The sequence below is a fragment of the Oryzias latipes genome, chromosome 6 (genome assembly GCF_053564925.1).
Source record: "Oryzias latipes strain Hd-rR chromosome 6, Olatipes_Hd-rR_3.1".
NCBI classification, from domain to species: Eukaryota; Metazoa; Chordata; class Actinopteri; order Beloniformes; family Adrianichthyidae; genus Oryzias; species Oryzias latipes.
This window is the reverse complement of record NC_136242.1, coordinates 15,041,303-15,058,025: the sequence shown is the minus strand read 5'-3', so window position 1 is coordinate 15,058,025 and position 16,723 is coordinate 15,041,303. Positions and strand designations below refer to the sequence as shown.

General features: G+C 36.3%; 10 non-coding genes across 10 annotated transcripts; all 10 read left to right on the top strand.

Moving 5' to 3' along the window:
• Positions 1-6,648: 6,648 nt before the first annotated feature.
• Positions 6,649-6,789, top strand: LOC111947570 (U4 spliceosomal RNA). Its single transcript, XR_002873450.1, has one exon. It is a non-coding gene; the product is annotated as a U4 spliceosomal RNA (small nuclear RNA).
• Positions 6,790-7,446: 657 nt separating this feature from the next.
• LOC111947596 (U4 spliceosomal RNA) lies at positions 7,447-7,587 on the top strand. Its single transcript, XR_002873476.1, has one exon. It is a non-coding gene; the product is annotated as a U4 spliceosomal RNA (small nuclear RNA).
• Positions 7,588-8,315: 728 nt separating this feature from the next.
• On the top strand, positions 8,316-8,456 carry LOC111947581 (U4 spliceosomal RNA). The gene has a single exon (XR_002873461.1). It is a non-coding gene; the product is annotated as a U4 spliceosomal RNA (small nuclear RNA).
• A 2,521-nt stretch (positions 8,457-10,977) lies between these two features.
• Positions 10,978-11,118, top strand: LOC111947592 (U4 spliceosomal RNA). The gene has a single exon (XR_002873472.1). It is a non-coding gene; the product is annotated as a U4 spliceosomal RNA (small nuclear RNA).
• A 720-nt stretch (positions 11,119-11,838) lies between these two features.
• Positions 11,839-11,979, top strand: LOC111947563 (U4 spliceosomal RNA). Its single transcript, XR_002873443.1, has one exon. It is a non-coding gene; the product is annotated as a U4 spliceosomal RNA (small nuclear RNA).
• A 720-nt stretch (positions 11,980-12,699) lies between these two features.
• Positions 12,700-12,840, top strand: LOC144992992 (U4 spliceosomal RNA). Its single transcript, XR_013657021.1, has one exon. It is a non-coding gene; the product is annotated as a U4 spliceosomal RNA (small nuclear RNA).
• A 717-nt stretch (positions 12,841-13,557) lies between these two features.
• On the top strand, positions 13,558-13,697 carry LOC144992994 (U4 spliceosomal RNA). Its single transcript, XR_013657023.1, has one exon. It is a non-coding gene; the product is annotated as a U4 spliceosomal RNA (small nuclear RNA).
• Positions 13,698-14,417: 720 nt separating this feature from the next.
• LOC111947561 (U4 spliceosomal RNA) lies at positions 14,418-14,558 on the top strand. Its single transcript, XR_002873441.1, has one exon. It is a non-coding gene; the product is annotated as a U4 spliceosomal RNA (small nuclear RNA).
• Positions 14,559-15,278: 720 nt separating this feature from the next.
• On the top strand, positions 15,279-15,419 carry LOC111947560 (U4 spliceosomal RNA). Its single transcript, XR_002873440.1, has one exon. It is a non-coding gene; the product is annotated as a U4 spliceosomal RNA (small nuclear RNA).
• Positions 15,420-16,136: 717 nt separating this feature from the next.
• LOC111947571 (U4 spliceosomal RNA) lies at positions 16,137-16,276 on the top strand. Its single transcript, XR_002873451.2, has one exon. It is a non-coding gene; the product is annotated as a U4 spliceosomal RNA (small nuclear RNA).
• Positions 16,277-16,723: the final 447 nt, after the last annotated feature.

The window sequence follows — 16,723 nt, the reverse complement described above, 5'->3', positions numbered from 1 at the left end:
TTATGTCTTATCTCTAACGCTACAATCGGCCACATGGAGTTTTGTGACTAACTGTGTCATGCCTTGTTGTGTGCCTGGGTGTCACTTCTTTGAGTGATTTATGGGCATGCAAATGAGGCTGTCTGTTGAATGAGGGAGATGTGCTGCCTTTGCTCAGCGGGCCCCGGAGCAAAGACTGGAGCGTGTGGGTGTGAGTCGATCCCTAACTGCTGACACAGGCACAGAACTGGCAGGGATTCACACAGCGAGATGGGGAGATGGCCTTCACAGGTCCACACGCTGACTGATGACATCAAGAGGAAAGTAGGCCAAGCCGGACAAGTGTCAGGCAAAGAGACACCCAAAGACGGAGCGAGGGAGACAAACATCCACTAATCACACAGGGAGCGGGGAGAATGGACAGCCGGGCTGTTTTGGGGTCCGAGTTCAATATGTCCAAATCTGTTTGTCTAAAGAGTAATGAGGCTGCTGAGTCCTGGCGCATTCTAGCCCGGGGGATAGTGGTGGTAAAGAGAAGCCAAGCTGAGTCTCTCTAAAGGCAGCAGAGTGGAATAGAAATTCACTTTGTTCTACTCCATACCCACAGTAGTGACATTATGATCAATGCACCTATACCTTGCTGCAGCTTCTCTTTATGTTGCTTGAATAGCGATGATCTGTTATCGTGCCGGTGTCAAACGGTCCCATTTGTCATGCAGCATCCCTCAGCTGCTCCAGACATGACTATCAACAAATTATGAAAAATCATTTATAATGGGGCTCTTCTGCTGTACATCATAATTTAGTGATCTTTTACCAGTCAAGGTTCATGGTTCAAAATCTTTTTGAGAAGAGGATAGACTGCCCCCTTTTGGCCGCAGCTTGTGTTGTGTTCTGACCTCAATAATGAGCACTAAGTTCTCTTGTTTACCAGAATAGTATTCGTGTTAAAATGGTTTTCGCTCTATCATGCAGATACAGACAAGCAGGAGGATGTTTTTAGTATCCATTTGGCCCAAACAGATGTATTTGACTGTACTGTCATTACCAAAATTCACACAAGAGGAAACCAATTTGCAGGGTTGATCATGTTTTGCAATGAAAACTCACACATACACAACTCTGCACACACAATACCTAATTACTCGATTAACAAATGCTATATTTAATCATAATTTACCACTGCTGTTTTCATTCTTTCGCCACATTTGCACAGCAAGAAGAAAATTATTTTTTTTTCAAAGTAATTTGACGTCAATAAGCAAACGGTGATAACAGATAATTTGCACATTACATATACGATGTTCAGGAACTGCACAGGGTTGATTTTTTTTCTTTCTCTGCAACCAATGTAAAGCATTATAGTGTTAAGAGTTTGATTTTACAAATGAGCAATTTGGGAAATTTAAAAGGACCCAGTTATCAAAACTGACAAAGTTAAAATGAAATCATTACTTATTATTCACTTGCAAAAGGGAAGCTAAAGTTGAAAGCTATATCACAAAGTTAAGTCAGGGCTTGATCCAATAGATTGTGGAAGCAAATTTGGAAGCAATAACCTGAAGTCATTGTTTTTGTGTTATTTTGTATTTGCTGATATTGCTGTGGAGGAATTTTGCTTCACTTTTTAATAAAACTCTTTGAGTCCGTTGAGGCTTGTGTTTGAACTGTGTTCTTTTACATTTGTTGGCATCAGTTTAAGCCAAACTTTCTCTAAATCTGAAGTCACATCACATTTGACCCCACCTGACCCCCAATTTTTGAGTCAATACTTGTATCATTGTTGACAAAGATTAAGAAATGAAATATTAAGCCCCTCAAATTATATATTTTTTTTATGTATTTTGGATTATTTTCTTTGTAATGGCTGTTCACTCTGCTGTTCTCACTTGATACCCTTCCAAAGTGTTCTGCCCCCCCCCCATATAATATATTCTAGCTCTGCCACTGGACACCGTCATACTTGAATCTGAAGGTGTTGGTTGAATTGACTGCAAGACAAGCTCCAACCATCCACTGCTCCAGTCTCAATGAAAATATTTGTACTGATTTTAATCAAATGTGGTGGTTTTCATAAAGGTCAGATACTTTATAGATGGATAGATAGATAGATATACTTTATATCGGATCTACAGTTCAGATGCAACTTTCTAAACTTTGAATTGAGTTTCTTGTTCACTAAAAAGACATTTTCTCATGTCAGCCCTCCCAAATGAGCCTCACTTGCAGCACCTCACCATCTGACCTCGGGGTGAAAATTCATCTCCACCTTGAGCTTTTTTTAACTTACAAATATTTTTTCTCTCTGTAGAATGATAGACTACAATTTCTTTTGAAATAGTCTCATAATCTCTCTGAGATCAACAGAAGACACCAATTGTCTCAGTATGACAACTGTTTGTCTTGTTCTCTTGACATTTTGTTAAAGACCTACTCCAATGAAAATTGAGTTTTTGGTGTTTATAACATCTTCTTGTAGAATTTTTCTCATGATGGAGGCCATTTACTTAAAAAAATATGAGATTGAATTTGTTTCTTTTAGTATGTATTTATTTAAATTGTTTTGAATCAGAAACTGATGAAAAAACGCAGTTTGAAAAAGATTGCAGTTGTTACGTACAAACTACAGTCAGTGGACCACAAGCTCTCTGCTCTGCTCCATTCTGATGCATCCAGTTGTAAACAACTAGATCCATGAACGTCTTTGTTTTCCTCATCTGAGCTGGTATCTGACTCCAAACTGTATGGTTGGACAGCGTCAATATTGCTCACCCTTTTTGTTGCACCACTAATGTTAGCTTGGGGGTTGTTGGAGCTAGAGAGTGTGAGCAAAGGGATCATGGGAAATGAGTGCGGGCTTGCTTCCGTGCCGACAGTCACAGCCACAACTCAGATGCAAATTTCTCAAAACGACACAGATTTTTAAATTTCGCTTAAAAACTGCATAATTATAATTAAAAGACAACTTGGAACGCTTTAATAATAGATTAAAAGATGATTGGAGTGGGACTTTAACAGTGTATGAATGTTTTATGGATGAGAATCTATCAGTGTTTTATATTTAGTAGGTAAAATCCAATACTTGATTTTTGAATAAAATGCAGATATTAGTAAATTTTAATTCATTTGAATCCTGCCCTTGTTTAATAAGTCTCCTGCAGCTAGTCAAAGTCACATATACAGTGGCTGCTAATCATAATATGCAGGGACAACAGATGGAGCACTTCACAGACACAGGAACATGTCATGCTGATGAATGGTAAAGGTGTGAAGACAGACTCAAGTCGAGGTGGGTGAGGGGCCAGGTTATTTCAAACAGAGGTGATACTCTGATATAAAAGGGCCCTCCTGACTGAGAAGAGTGGAGCTCTAGGTCTCAAAGAGTGATTTCACTGTCAGAGTATTAACAGAGGGAAGTTGGTGTGAGTAACCAAATCCGTGGTGAGCAGGCCTCCCATTTCTTGGCAAAAGTCTGCGCGACAAGGAGACATCGGCTTTGGCATGAAACGGACAGACAGGCTTATGGTGTCATTCTGAGTCAGTCTGGGAATAACCAAAAGCTGGGAATAGCAGGGCGGCAGCAGTCAGTGGGTTGGTGTGAACAGTCTGTGAGCATGTGTGTGTCTGGGAGGAGGAAGAAAGAAATCTGAATTGGAGGAATCGTGTAAAGAAGCAGCTTGAATGCAGCAGTTCTAGGGGCATAGAAATGGAATCCAAACCTAAAATCTCCAATGTTTGTCTTTGACCCTAAAGTTAGAGCAAAAAAAAAAGTGTCTTTTTTTTATCAGACATCTTACTCACACTATCTCAGCTGTCACTTTACCCAAGATAAATCTCATCGATCTCCTCTCTATGCACATAACACAATCTAATCAGCTCATCTTTTATTATCCAGGTGGCCCCACTCTGAGACAGACAGAGGAGCACACAGCATCAGCTAATGTCTTTAACAACCCATGATGTGGTGTAAAACTGATTACACAATGCTACACGTCCATTTGTTCTTCTGTGCAGAACCAACATTAATTCCAGAATTTGATAAGAAAGAGATTAAAGAGATGCAGCATTTTTCTGTGATCGAATCCACAACGCAAGGCTCTTTTTCAAACCCCCCCAAAACAACATTTGCTTTGCTGCAAGCTCGTAAAAGTTGATTAGGTAATGTTTGAAATGACACACTCATTTTCTTTAAAAGTCTTGTGCTTGTTGGTTCTGGAGGAAAACAGCTCCCAGCATGCTGAAGACTTCGGGCTCTCCACTGAGCTTCTTTTGGATGGCATCATACCCACCATCCTGTGATGCATGGCAGAAGCAGCTGAGCCATCTGTTACAGTCTATTTCCATCACTCTGCCTGCCATCAGGAAGAGCCAAAAGCCCAAAGATACATTAAAATACTCTTGCAAAAATACAATGTCTTTTTATATTATAAATTTAAAACTTACAATGAGAAAGCACAACTGACAATACACAGGTGGTTATTACAAACCCCTAGCAGAACTAGACTGTGCTGCTGATGGAAAAGAATATTGAAAAACGTAGTAAAAAAAAAGAAATTGTGCCTCAGAGAATTAGATGAGATAATTGCTGTCACAGATATTAAACAAGCACAACCCCAATCCTTAATATGCTTTAAGCTATAGGTTAAAAGAAGCATGTTGTCATTTTAACATTGTTCGTTAAATGTGCAACCTTGGATTTAAAAAAAAGAGAAATTTGTGTTTTCCTGCTAAGGATGAAACAGTGCGGCAGGATTCATTTTAGATTACTTGGCACAAACACAGTGTAATCCCCTTATCTGAGTACTTACCTGTCCCTGACAGTGATCCAAGCCTGTGAGTTTCATTGGCCTGACATTCTGGCAGGAGCAAATCGCTGTCTAATGTGTCAGCCCATGCAGCTTTAACACCTGGCACACCACAGATTATGTGCTGAGCACCCAAAAGCACCTACATTATCCCGCTGAAGCCTCACAAAAAGTGAAAATGCTTGTGATTTCTTCACACTGGAATTACTGTTTGAGTTACACTTGCGGTGTACAAATCTACCCCCTAATTACTAAGGGTTCATGACCTGATTGCAACATGTGTTTGACACATCTCTGATTTCAGCATCCTCTCACCTAAGAAGTATTTCCCAAGTGATGAAACTATTATATATAAATATTTTTTATTTATTTGAGACAAGGTTTGGCTAATCTGCTCTGAAGACAAGGCTTGATTATCATATAATTAAAGTAATTATTTATATTTGACTTAAATACTCAATTTATTTTTAAAGAAAAAGGACCTGGATTACATTTAAACTCTTAGCTTTAAAATGACTTTTTCATGTCAGTCTCAAATCTTAAATCAACCCTTTTAAAGTCTAGGCCTTTATTAAAATGCATGCAAAAGATATGCACAGTAACAGCGAGACAGGGTGAGTTGACCTTGTCTTAAGGAAAAAGAGAAAAAAAAAAAGAATAAAAGAAAATCAAATCAAACCGGCCATATACACTCGAATATTTTGCCACGTGCCATCCAGCCAATTTCCGTTGCAGACTTTCTTTTTTTTTACATCCTCTGTTCTGGTGAACAGGTAAGAAGAACAGCAGCCTTTCAAAAATTTGTTTCAAGCTTACAAACCAAATGCAAGCTAAATATTTTTTCTTTGGCATGGGTGTTTCTCAAGATTTTTCAGTAATTACCCCCCCCCCCCCACCCGACTAAGCTATATTAAACAGGTAAGACAGTTTTACTTTACTTTGCAGTGTATTTTTTTATTTATATGTACAGTTTTTGTGTTTTTAGTTTAAATTTCTAAGTGTCGACACTTTTTAAAACGTTTGCCCCACCCCTTTGTTTTTCGATATGCTAGTATAGTTAGCTAAAAGTTAACTTTAAGGGGTTAGTTTAAACCCTTTTTATCTGGTTTATAAAACAAAAAAATAAAAAAAATAGGTTGTTTTGATTTATATTTAATGCACACCGAAAATATACAAATTTTAACGATGGTTTGGAGAAATTATGCAATTAATACACGTGTTACGCTGTTCCCAATTTATAATTATCATTCCGAGGCCTTCGACTTCATTTTTGTCCGGGAGTTTACTGACACCTAGTGGTGACTTTGCGATAAAGATCTTTTTAGTTTAACACCTAAGGTACGAATAGCTGTTTCTCTAAAACATACGTTTTTTTATTTGAAAATTAGTTTCTTAAGATTTATTAATATTTTTGTTGCTATTTTTTACATTTTCCCTTTTAAAAACAATGAAATAGAATTGGCGATTTGATTTAAGTCAAACGAGCCACCGTAGACAACCCAGTCTTACAATGTATATCTTCTTTCCTTTTAAATGCATGTAAAATATTAGGCAATATCTCTCTTTATATTATGATTTTGTTTATTTGTTCGACAACACTGTTCCTAAGTAAAAAAAACATCGCTGCCAACGGAACAACGACACGAAAGTGTTGGAGAAATCCCATCATGCACTGCGCGAAAGGCGAAAGTTTTAAATTGCTTATTTTTAAAGAAACAAAACACCAATACAATTTCTATTCAATCTATTAATAAAACGCTGTTTAGCATTGAAAAATATGTACCTTTGGACATTGCTTAGCTAAAACCGTAAGGGAACTATGTATGTGGCCAAATGACTTCCCCGGCTATGCTATGCTGGAGTTATCTTTGCGCAGTGGCAGTATCGTAGCCTATGAGGTTTATCCGAGGCGCGATTATTGCTAATTGAAAACTTTACCCAATACCCCGCCTTGACGACTTGAAATATAGTCGGCAATGGCAATTTTTGACGGTCTCTAAGGAGACTGATCTTCTGTGAAATATAACGCATATTCAACTTTGATAAATAATCTAGATGGTTGCAAGAGCAACACCGCGAGAGCCAATAGCTCCCTTTATGGACTTATGACAGTGAAAATTATGCCACAAAATGTATGGTTAAGGTTTACTGATATTTTTTTAAGAAAGTTTAATTTACTTGCATGTTCCTGATTTACCGAGAGGGGAGGTTTAATGCTTTTGTATGTGGAGCTTTTCAATCGTTGCACAGGAAATGTCGTCACTTCCGTTTTTCACTTGGTCCGTAGAAGTACTCGTTTATTCAAAATAATCAGTAAATTTTGCAGTGGTTTACCTATTCCTGACTATTGTTTATAGTGAAAATTAGTTCTGTTCCCTAAATGTTTCTGCCTGTCGATTGTTGCGTTCAAGACACAAATGTAGACTGACTTTTTCCATTTAATTGATGTTTGTTTGTCGTCATCAAACGAGTATGAGATTATTGTGTAGTTTATTTACCTGTTTTAAACTTTTATAAAGATCTTATTGAAATGCATTGATGTAAAATTTGTAAGCGTCTGTCGGAGATTCACTGAGCTTTGTTGAAGTAACTCTGTCACTGAAACCATAACCGAGACGTGTAGGGACCAGAATGAGGTTACTGTGAGCCGCTGTGTTTGTTTATCTTTGCGCAGTGGCAGTATCGTAGCCTATGAGGTCTATCCGAGGCGCGATTATTGCTAATTGAAAACTTTACCCAATACCCCGCCTTGACGACTTGAAATATAGTCGGCAATGGCAATTTTTGATGGTCTCCAAGGAGACTTATCTTCTGTATAACGAAAAATGATATATAATACAAGAAGTTTAAAAATCCACAGGGACCTGATTGGCGGCATCGTGAGAACAATCTGGTTCCGTGTATGGCCAAAGTAACGTTAATAATCGTAGCCGCGGCGGTAGTAGCACCTTTTGAGAATGTTGAAATGGTCACAAATTAAACGGTTAAGTACTATTGATAATGTTTTATTTTTTTTAAAAGTTTACATTTTTGCATGTTTATTTATCGAGAGGAACGGTTTAATACTTTTGTCTGTGGAGCTTTTAAAAAGTTGCACAGGAAATGTCGTCACTTCCGTTTTATCTTTGTTCGTGGAAGTACTCGTTTATTCAAAATTATCAGTAAATTTTGCAGTTGTTTACCTCTTCCAGACTATTTTGGTAGTGAAAATTAGTTGTGTTTCCTAAATTTTCTGCATGTCGATTGTTGCGTTCAAGACACAATTGTAAACTGACTTTTTCTACGTTATTGATATGTTTAAAGATTATTCTCTTTTGTTTGTCGTCATCAAACGAGTATGAGATTATTGTGTAGTTTTGAACCTACCTGTTTTGAACTATTTTGAAGATCTTATTGAAATGCATTGATTTTAAAATTTGAAAGCGGCTGTCGTGGACTCACTGATCTTTGTTGAAGTAACTCTGTCACTGAAACCATAACCGAGACGTGTAGGGACCAGAATGAGGTGACTGTGTGCCGCTTAGTTTGGTCAACTTTGCGCAGTGGCAGTATCGTAGCCTATGAGGTTTATCCGAGGCGCGATTATTGCTAATTGAAAACTTTACCCAATACCCCGCCTTGGCGACTTGAAATATAGTCGGCAATGGCAATTTTTGGTAGTCTCTAAGGAGACTGACTACTTTGTTAAATTTTAATCTGGTTAAATATGTACTTGTTACATAAATACAGATGGGTGATGAATATTAAATTATGTTATTTTAATTAATCAATCAATTAAATATGATAAATATCCAATGGTGGGGTTGCATCCTCTCGTGAATTTTGGAGTGTTTGAGATTACTCAATGTAAATGAATGGTTAAAAAAACTCAAAAAAGGCCTTAAAGAAACTTTTGATGGATGAATAGATTTCATATTGTTTAAGCATATTCTTGTAGCCTTTTACCAATTATAGATGACATATATAAAGAACAAAATGCATTTCTGAGTATTTATTTATTTAAAAAAATCCAGTTTAAAAACAGAAATTGTGACAGAAACTAAAATCAGCAGACTACAAGCTCAATGCCCTTTTCCATTCAGATGCAGCCACTTGAAGACAAATAGACCCATGCACGTCTGTGTTTTCCTCATCTGAGCTGGCACCTGGATAAAAACTGTACTGCTGGATAAAAAGTCTTGCTTTGCAAAACTAAGCATTACAATACAAAGCATGTTTTCAGATTTTATCTAAAAACGTCCTAATCATAATTAAAAGACCACTGCGAACGATTTGACTTTAAACGAACATCAGCCTGTGAAATAGTTTGATCTTTATTAGATCATTAGATTAGATTAGATCGTTGCTCATCTCATTTGTGTGTAATTTATATTGTTCTATTTGTTTGCTAAGTTATGTTGTTTATGAAAAGAGTTTGAAACTTGCTCAAACATTGTTTGAGTTAAGGCTAAAATGATTCTGTATTTTCAATAATCTAAATTTTCTAACATGAAATTATTTATCTGTTAAACTATATAATCCAATATGTTCTGTTTTATTTCTGTGTTCATTTATATAAATTGAGAGACAAGCAATTGATGAATTCTTGCATTTTTAATGAGAAACAATAGTTTTTGTGGTGTTTTTGCTCCATGGTGATTTCTTTTGGTAGAACATATGATGGCGCACCAAACTTCAGGGGCTCCTTGAACTGACTTCAACAGTAAATAGTAGCTGAAAGTCTTTAAATCGATAAGGCTTTGCTTTATTGATTAAGGATTGCTTGTTGGGAATTGCAAGCCAAAATAAATATTTAGTTTAAAGCTTGTTAAAGAACTGTTTTTTCTTAGAATGTTGCAGAGTCACACAAGGCCATTGTGTGTAATAAACTACTTTTTAAAAAAATGTAACATTAATATTGCAATAAATTCTAGTGCCTTGTAAGGTGAAATCTCTGCTAAGCCAATGATATTGGATTTTATTTGTACTAAGTTTAACTGTTGTAGACTCACTAATCTTTGTTGAACTAACTCCCTAAAAATAATAATAATAATAATAATAATAATAATAATAAATAAAAATAAATAAATAAATAATAATAATAAAAAATTAAAAGTCCTAAAATTCAACTAAAAGCTAAATTAAAAAGGTAGTTCTTAAGCCTTCCTTTAAAAACATGAACAGTCTCTGCGGCCCTTAGGCTCTCTGGGAGGCTGTTCCACAGGCGAGGTCCGTAAAAACTGAATGAGGCCTCGCCGTATGTCTTTGTTCTTACTTTTGGAACAACCAAAAGGCCTGTATCAGAGGACCTCAGGGTCCGCGAGGGCTCATACTTTAAAATCATGTCAGATAAATATGAAGGCCCGAGACCATAAAAACATTTGTAAACCAATAAAAGAACTTTAAAATCAATTCTGAATTGCACAGGGAGCCAATGCAGCGATCTTAAAACTGGTGTAATGTGTTCCCGCCCCCTGGTCCTGGTCAGAACGCGTGCTGCTGAATTTTGCAGCAGTTGAAGATTTGCTATTCTTGTTCTGGGAAGACCAGAGAGCAGGGCATTACAATAATCTAATCTGCTGGTAATAAAAGCATGCATTAGCACCTCTGTACTGGCAAGAGAGAGAAACGGGCGGACTCTGGATATATTTTTTAGATGATAAAATCCTGTTTTTGTGATATTTTTAATTTGTGGGATAAAATTCATCTCAGAGTCAAAAATGACACCCAGGTTTCTCACACACTGAGAAGTTTTGTAATTCTTTAGTTTAGATAAAACTATCTCTCTCTTGTCTTCAGAACCGATCACTAAAACCTCTGTTTTGTCCTGGTTTAGCTGTAGAAAGTTCTCTGCCATCCATGACTCAATGTCTAAAATGCATTTTAAGAGTGTTTTTGTTTTTTCAAAATAATCAGTAAATGTTGTAGTTGTTTAGCTTTTCCTGACAGCTGTTGATAGTGAAAATTAGTTGATTTCCCTAAAAGTTTCCTTCTGTCTGTTGTCTGTTCTTTTTTGTTTATTATAATTAATAGAGAATGCTATTTTTTGTAGTTTAGTTACCTGTTTGAAGATCTTGTTGAAACGCATTGATGCAAAATTTGAAAGCGACTGTTGTAGACTCACTAATCTTTGTTGAACTAACTCCCTCACCGACACCATAACAGACAGGTGTAGTCGTGAGAGTGAGTCTACTGTGAGCAACTGTGAGTGGACATCTTTGCGCAGTGGCAGTATCGTAGCCTATGAGGTTTATCCGAGGCGCGATTATTGCTAATTGAAAACTTTACCCAATACCCCGCCTTGACGACTTGAAATATAGTCGGCAATGGCAATTTTTGTTGGTCTCTATGGAGACTGTAATTTTGTTTAATATCAATGACTTTAGCACTGAATGTTTTGCAGATGATTTAACACTAATATTGCAATAAGTTTTAGGCTCCAGTAAGGTGAGATCTCTGCGTAGCCAATGATATTGTATTTTATTAGAAGTATTTGTACTAAGTTTTACTAAATATGATGTAATGGCCATAAAGAATATAGTCTGGGAATATTGATAAGGTTTTATTCTTGATATGTTTACTTTTCCTGGTTGTTCCTACCTATTGAGATGGAATGTTCAAAGCTTCTGTCTTTGTGGGGCTCTTTGAAAGTCGCACATGACATGTTGTCACTTCTGCTTTCAATTTTGCCCGTGGAAGTACTTGTTTTTTCATAATAATCAGTAAGTGTTGTAGTTGTTTAGCTTTTCCTGACAGCTGTTGACAGTGAAAATTAGTTGATTTCCCTAAAAGTATTCTTCTGTCTGTTGTCACGTTCAAGATATAATAGTAGATTGACTTTTTCCATGGGATTATGTTCAACGATTATTCTTTTTTGTTTATTATAATTAATAGAGAATGCTATTTTTTGTAGTTTAGTTACCTGTTTGAAGATCTTGTTGAAACGCATTGATGCAAAATTAGAAAGCGACTGTTGTAGACTCACTAATCTTTGTTGAACTAACTCCCTCACCGACACCATAACAGACAGGTGTAGTCGTGAGAGTGAGTCTACTGTGAGCAACTGTGAGTGGACATCTTTGCGCAGTGGCAGTATCGTAGCCTATGAGGTTTATCCGAGGCGCGATTATTGCTAATTGAAAACTTTACCCAATACCCCGCCTTGACGACTTGAAATATAGTCGGCTATGGCAATTTTTGTTGGTCTCTATGGAGACTGTAATTTTGTTTAATATCAATGACTTTGGCACTGAAAGTTTTGCAGATGATGTAACACTAATATTGCAATAAGTTCTAGGCTCTAGTAAGGTGAGATCTCTTCGTAGCCAATGATATTGTATTTTATTAGAAGTATTTGTACTAAGTTTTACTAAATATGATGTAATGGCCATAAAGAATATAGTCTGGGAATATTGATAAGGTTTTATTCTTGATATGTTTACTTTTCCTGGTTGTTCCTACCTATTGAGATGGAATGTTCAAAGTTTCTGTCTTTGTGGGGCTCTTTGAAAGTCGCACATGACATGTTGTCACTTCTGCTTTCAATTTTGCCCGTGAAAGTACTTGTTTTTTCAAAATAATCAGTAAATGTTGTAGTTGTTTAGCTTTTTCTGACAGCTGTTGACAGTGAAAATTAGTTGATTTCCCTAAAAGTATTCTTCTGTCTGTTGTCACGTTCAAGATATAATAGTAGATTGACTTTTTCCATGGGATTATGTTCAACGATTATTCTTTTTTGTTTATTATAATTAATAGAGAATACTATTTTTTGTAGTTTAGTTTGCCGTTTGAAGATCTTGTTGAAATGCATTGATGCAAAATTAGAAAGCGACTGTTGTAGACTCACTAATCTTTGTTGAACTAACTCCCTCACCGACACCATAACAGACAGGTGTAGTTGTGAGAGTGAGTCTACTGTGAGCAACTGTGAGTGGACATCTTTGCGCAGTGGCAGTATCGTAGCCTATGAGGTTTATCCGAGGCGCGATTATTGCTAATTGAAAACTTTACCCAATACCCCGCCTTGACGACTTGAAATATACTCGGCTATGGCAATTTTTGTTGGTCTCTAAGGAGACTGTAATTTTGTTTAATATCAATGACTTTAGCACTGAAAGTTTTGCAGATGATGTAACACTAATATTGCAATAAGTTCTAGGCTCTAGGAAGGTGAGATCTCTGCGTAGCCAATGATATTGTATTTTATTAGAAGTATTTGTACTAAGTTTTACTAAATATGATGTAATGGCCATAAAGAATATAGTCTGGGAATATTGATAAGGTTTTATTCTTGATATGTTTACTTTTCCTGGTTGTTCCTACCTATTGAGATGGAATGTTCAAAGCTTCTGTCTTTGTGGTGCTCTTTGAAAGTCGCACATGACATGTCACTTTTGCTTTCAATTTTGCCCGTGGAAGTACTTGTTTTTTCATAATAATCAGTAAATGTTGTAGTTGTTTAGCTTTTCCTGACAGCTGTTGATAGTGAAAATTAGTTGATTTCCCTAAAAGTATTCTTCTGTCTGTTGTCACGTTCAAGATATAATAGTAGATTGACTTTTTCCATGGGATTATGTTCAACGATTATTCTTTTTTGTTTATTATAATTAATAGAGAATGCTATTTTTTGTAGTTTAGTTACCTGTTTGAAGATCTTGTTGAAACGCATTGATGCAAAATTAGAAAGCGACTGTTGTAGACTCACTAATCTTTGTTGAACTAACTCCCTCACCGACACCATAACAGACAGGTGTAGTTGTGAGAGTGAGTCTACTGTGAGCAACTGTGAGTGGACATCTTTGCGCAGTGGCAGTATCGTAGCCTATGAGGTTTATCCGAGGCGCGATTATTGCTAATTGAAAACTTTACCCAATACCCCGCCTTGACCACTTGAAATATAGTCGGCAATGGCAATTTTTGTTGGTCTCTAGGAGACTGTAATTTTGTTTAATATCAATGCCTTTAGCACTGAAAGTTTTGCAGATGATTTAACACTAATATTGCAATAAGTTCTAGGCTCTAGTAAGGTGAGATCTCTGCGTAGCCAATGATATTGTATTTTATTAGAAGTATTTGTACTAAGTTTTACTAAATATGATGTAATGGCCATAAAGAATATAGTCTGGGAATATTGATAAGGTTTTATTCTTGATGTGTTTACTTTTCCTGGTTGTTCCTACCTATTGAGATGGAATGTTCAAAGCTTCTGTCTTTGTGGTGCTCTTTGAAAGTCGCACATGACATGTTGTCACTTCTGCTTTCAATTTTGCCCGTGGAAGTACTTGTTTTTTCCAAATAATCAGTAAGTGTTGTAGTTGTTTAGCTTTTCCTGAGAGCTGTTGACAGTGAAAATTAGTTGATTTCCCTAAAAGTATTCTTCTGTCTGTTGTCACGTTCAAGATATAATAGTAGATTGACTTTTTCCATGGGATTATGTTCAACGATTATTCTTTTTTGTTTATTATAATTAATAGAGAATGCTATTTTTTGTAGTTTAGTTACCTGTTTGAAGATCTTGTTGAAACGCATTGATGCAAAATTAGAAAGCGACTGTTGTAGACTCACTAATCTTTGTTGAACTAACTCCCTCACCGACACCATAACAGACAGGTGTAGTCGTGAGAGTGAGTCTACTGTGAGCAACTGTGAGTGGACATCTTTGCGCAGTGGCAGTATCGTAGCCTATGAGGTTTATCCGAGGCGCGATTATTGCTAATTGAAAACTTTACCCAATACCCCGCCTTGACGACTTGAAATATAGTCGGCTATGGCAATTTTTGTTGGTCTCTAAGGAGACTTTAATTTTGTTTAATATCAATGACTTTAGCACTGAAAGTTTTGCAGATGATGTAACACTAATATTGCAATAAGTTCTAGGCTCTAGGAAGGTGAGATCTCTGCGTAGCCAATGATATTGTATTTTATTAGAAGTATTTGTACTAAGTTTTACTAAATATGATGTAATGGCCATAAAGAATATAGTCTGGGAATATTGATAAGGTTTTATTCTTGATATGTTTACTTTTCCTGGTTGTTCCTACCTATTGAGATGGAATGTTCAAAGTTTCTGTCTTTGTGGGGCTCTTTGAAAGTCGCACATGACATGTTGTCACTTCTGCTTTCAATTTTGCCCGTGAAAGTACTTGTTTTTTCAAAATAATCAGTAAATGTTGTAGTTGTTTAGCTTTTTCTGACAGCTGTTGACAGTGAAAATTAGTTGATTTCCCTAAAAGTATTCTTCTGTCTGTTGTCACGTTCAAGATATAATAGTAGATTGACTTTTTCCATGGGATTATGTTCAACGATTATTCTTTTTTGTTTATTATAATTAATAGAGAATACTATTTTTTGTAGTTTAGTTTGCCGTTTGAAGATCTTGTTGAAATGCATTGATGCAAAATTAGAAAGCGACTGTTGTAGACTCACTAATCTTTGTTGAACTAACTCCCTCACCGACACCATAACAGACAGGTGTAGTTGTGAGAGTGAGTCTACTGTGAGCAACTGTGAGTGGACATCTTTGCGCAGTGGCAGTATCGTAGCCTATGAGGTTTATCCGAGGCGCGATTATTGCTAATTGAAAACTTTACCCAATACCCCGCCTTGACGACTTGAAATATAGTCGGCTATGGCAATTTTTGTTGGTCTCTAAGGAGACTGTAATTTTGTTTAATATCAATGACTTTAGCACTGAAAGTTTTGCAGATGATGTAACACTAATATTGCAATAAGTTCTAGGCTCTAGGAAGGTGAGATCTCTGCGTAGCCAATGATATTGTATTTTATTAGAAGTATTTGTACTAAGTTTTACTAAATATGATGTAATGGCCATAAAGAATATAGTCTGGGAATATTGATAAGGTTTTATTCTTGATATGTTTACTTTTCCTGGTTGTTCCTACCTATTGAGATGGAATGTTCAAAGCTTCTGTCTTTGTGGTGCTCTTTGAAAGTCGCACATGACATGTCACTTTTGCTTTCAATTTTGCCCGTGGAAGTACTTGTATTTTCAAAATAATCAGTAAATGTTGTAGTTGTTTAGCTTTTCCTGACAGCTGTTGACAGTGAAAATTAGTTGATTTCCCTAAAAGTATTCTTCTGTCTGTTGTCACGTTCAAGATATAATAGTAGATTGACTTTTTCCATGGGATTATGTTCAACGATTATTCTTTTTTGTTTATTATAATTAATAGAGAATGCTATTTTTTGTAGTTTAGTTACCTGTTTGAAGATCTTGTTGAAACGCATTGATGCAAAATTAGAAAGCGACTGTTGTAGACTCACTAATCTTTGTTGAACTAACTCCCTCACCGACACCATAACAGACAGGTGTAGTCGTGAGAGTGAGTCTACTGTGAGCAACTGTGAGTGGACATCTTTGCGCAGTGGCAGTATCGTAGCCTATGAGGTTTATCCGAGGCGCGATTATTGCTAATTGAAAACTTTACCCAATACCCCGCCTTGACCACTTGAAATATAGTCGGCAATGGCAATTTTTGTTGGTCTCTAGGAGACTGTAATTTTGTTTAATATCAATGCCTTTAGCACTGAAAGTTTTGCAGATGATTTAACACTAATATTGCAATAAGTTCTAGGCTCTAGTAAGGTGAGATCTCTGCGTAGCCAATGATATTGTATTTTATTAGAAGTATTTGTACTAAGTTTTACTAAATATGATGTAATGGCCATAAAGAATATAGTCTGGGAATATTGATAAGGTTTTATTCTTGATGTGTTTACTTTTCCTGGTTGTTCCTACCTATTGAGATGGAATGTTCAAAGCTTCTGTCTTTGTGGTGCTCTTTGAAAGTCGCACATGACATGTTGTCACTTCTGCTTTCAATTTTGCCCGTGGAAGTACTTGTTTTTTCCAAATAATCAGTAAGTGTTGTAGTTGTTTAGCTTTTCCTGACAGCTGTTGACAGTGAAAATTAGTTGATTTCCCTAAAAGTATTCTTCTG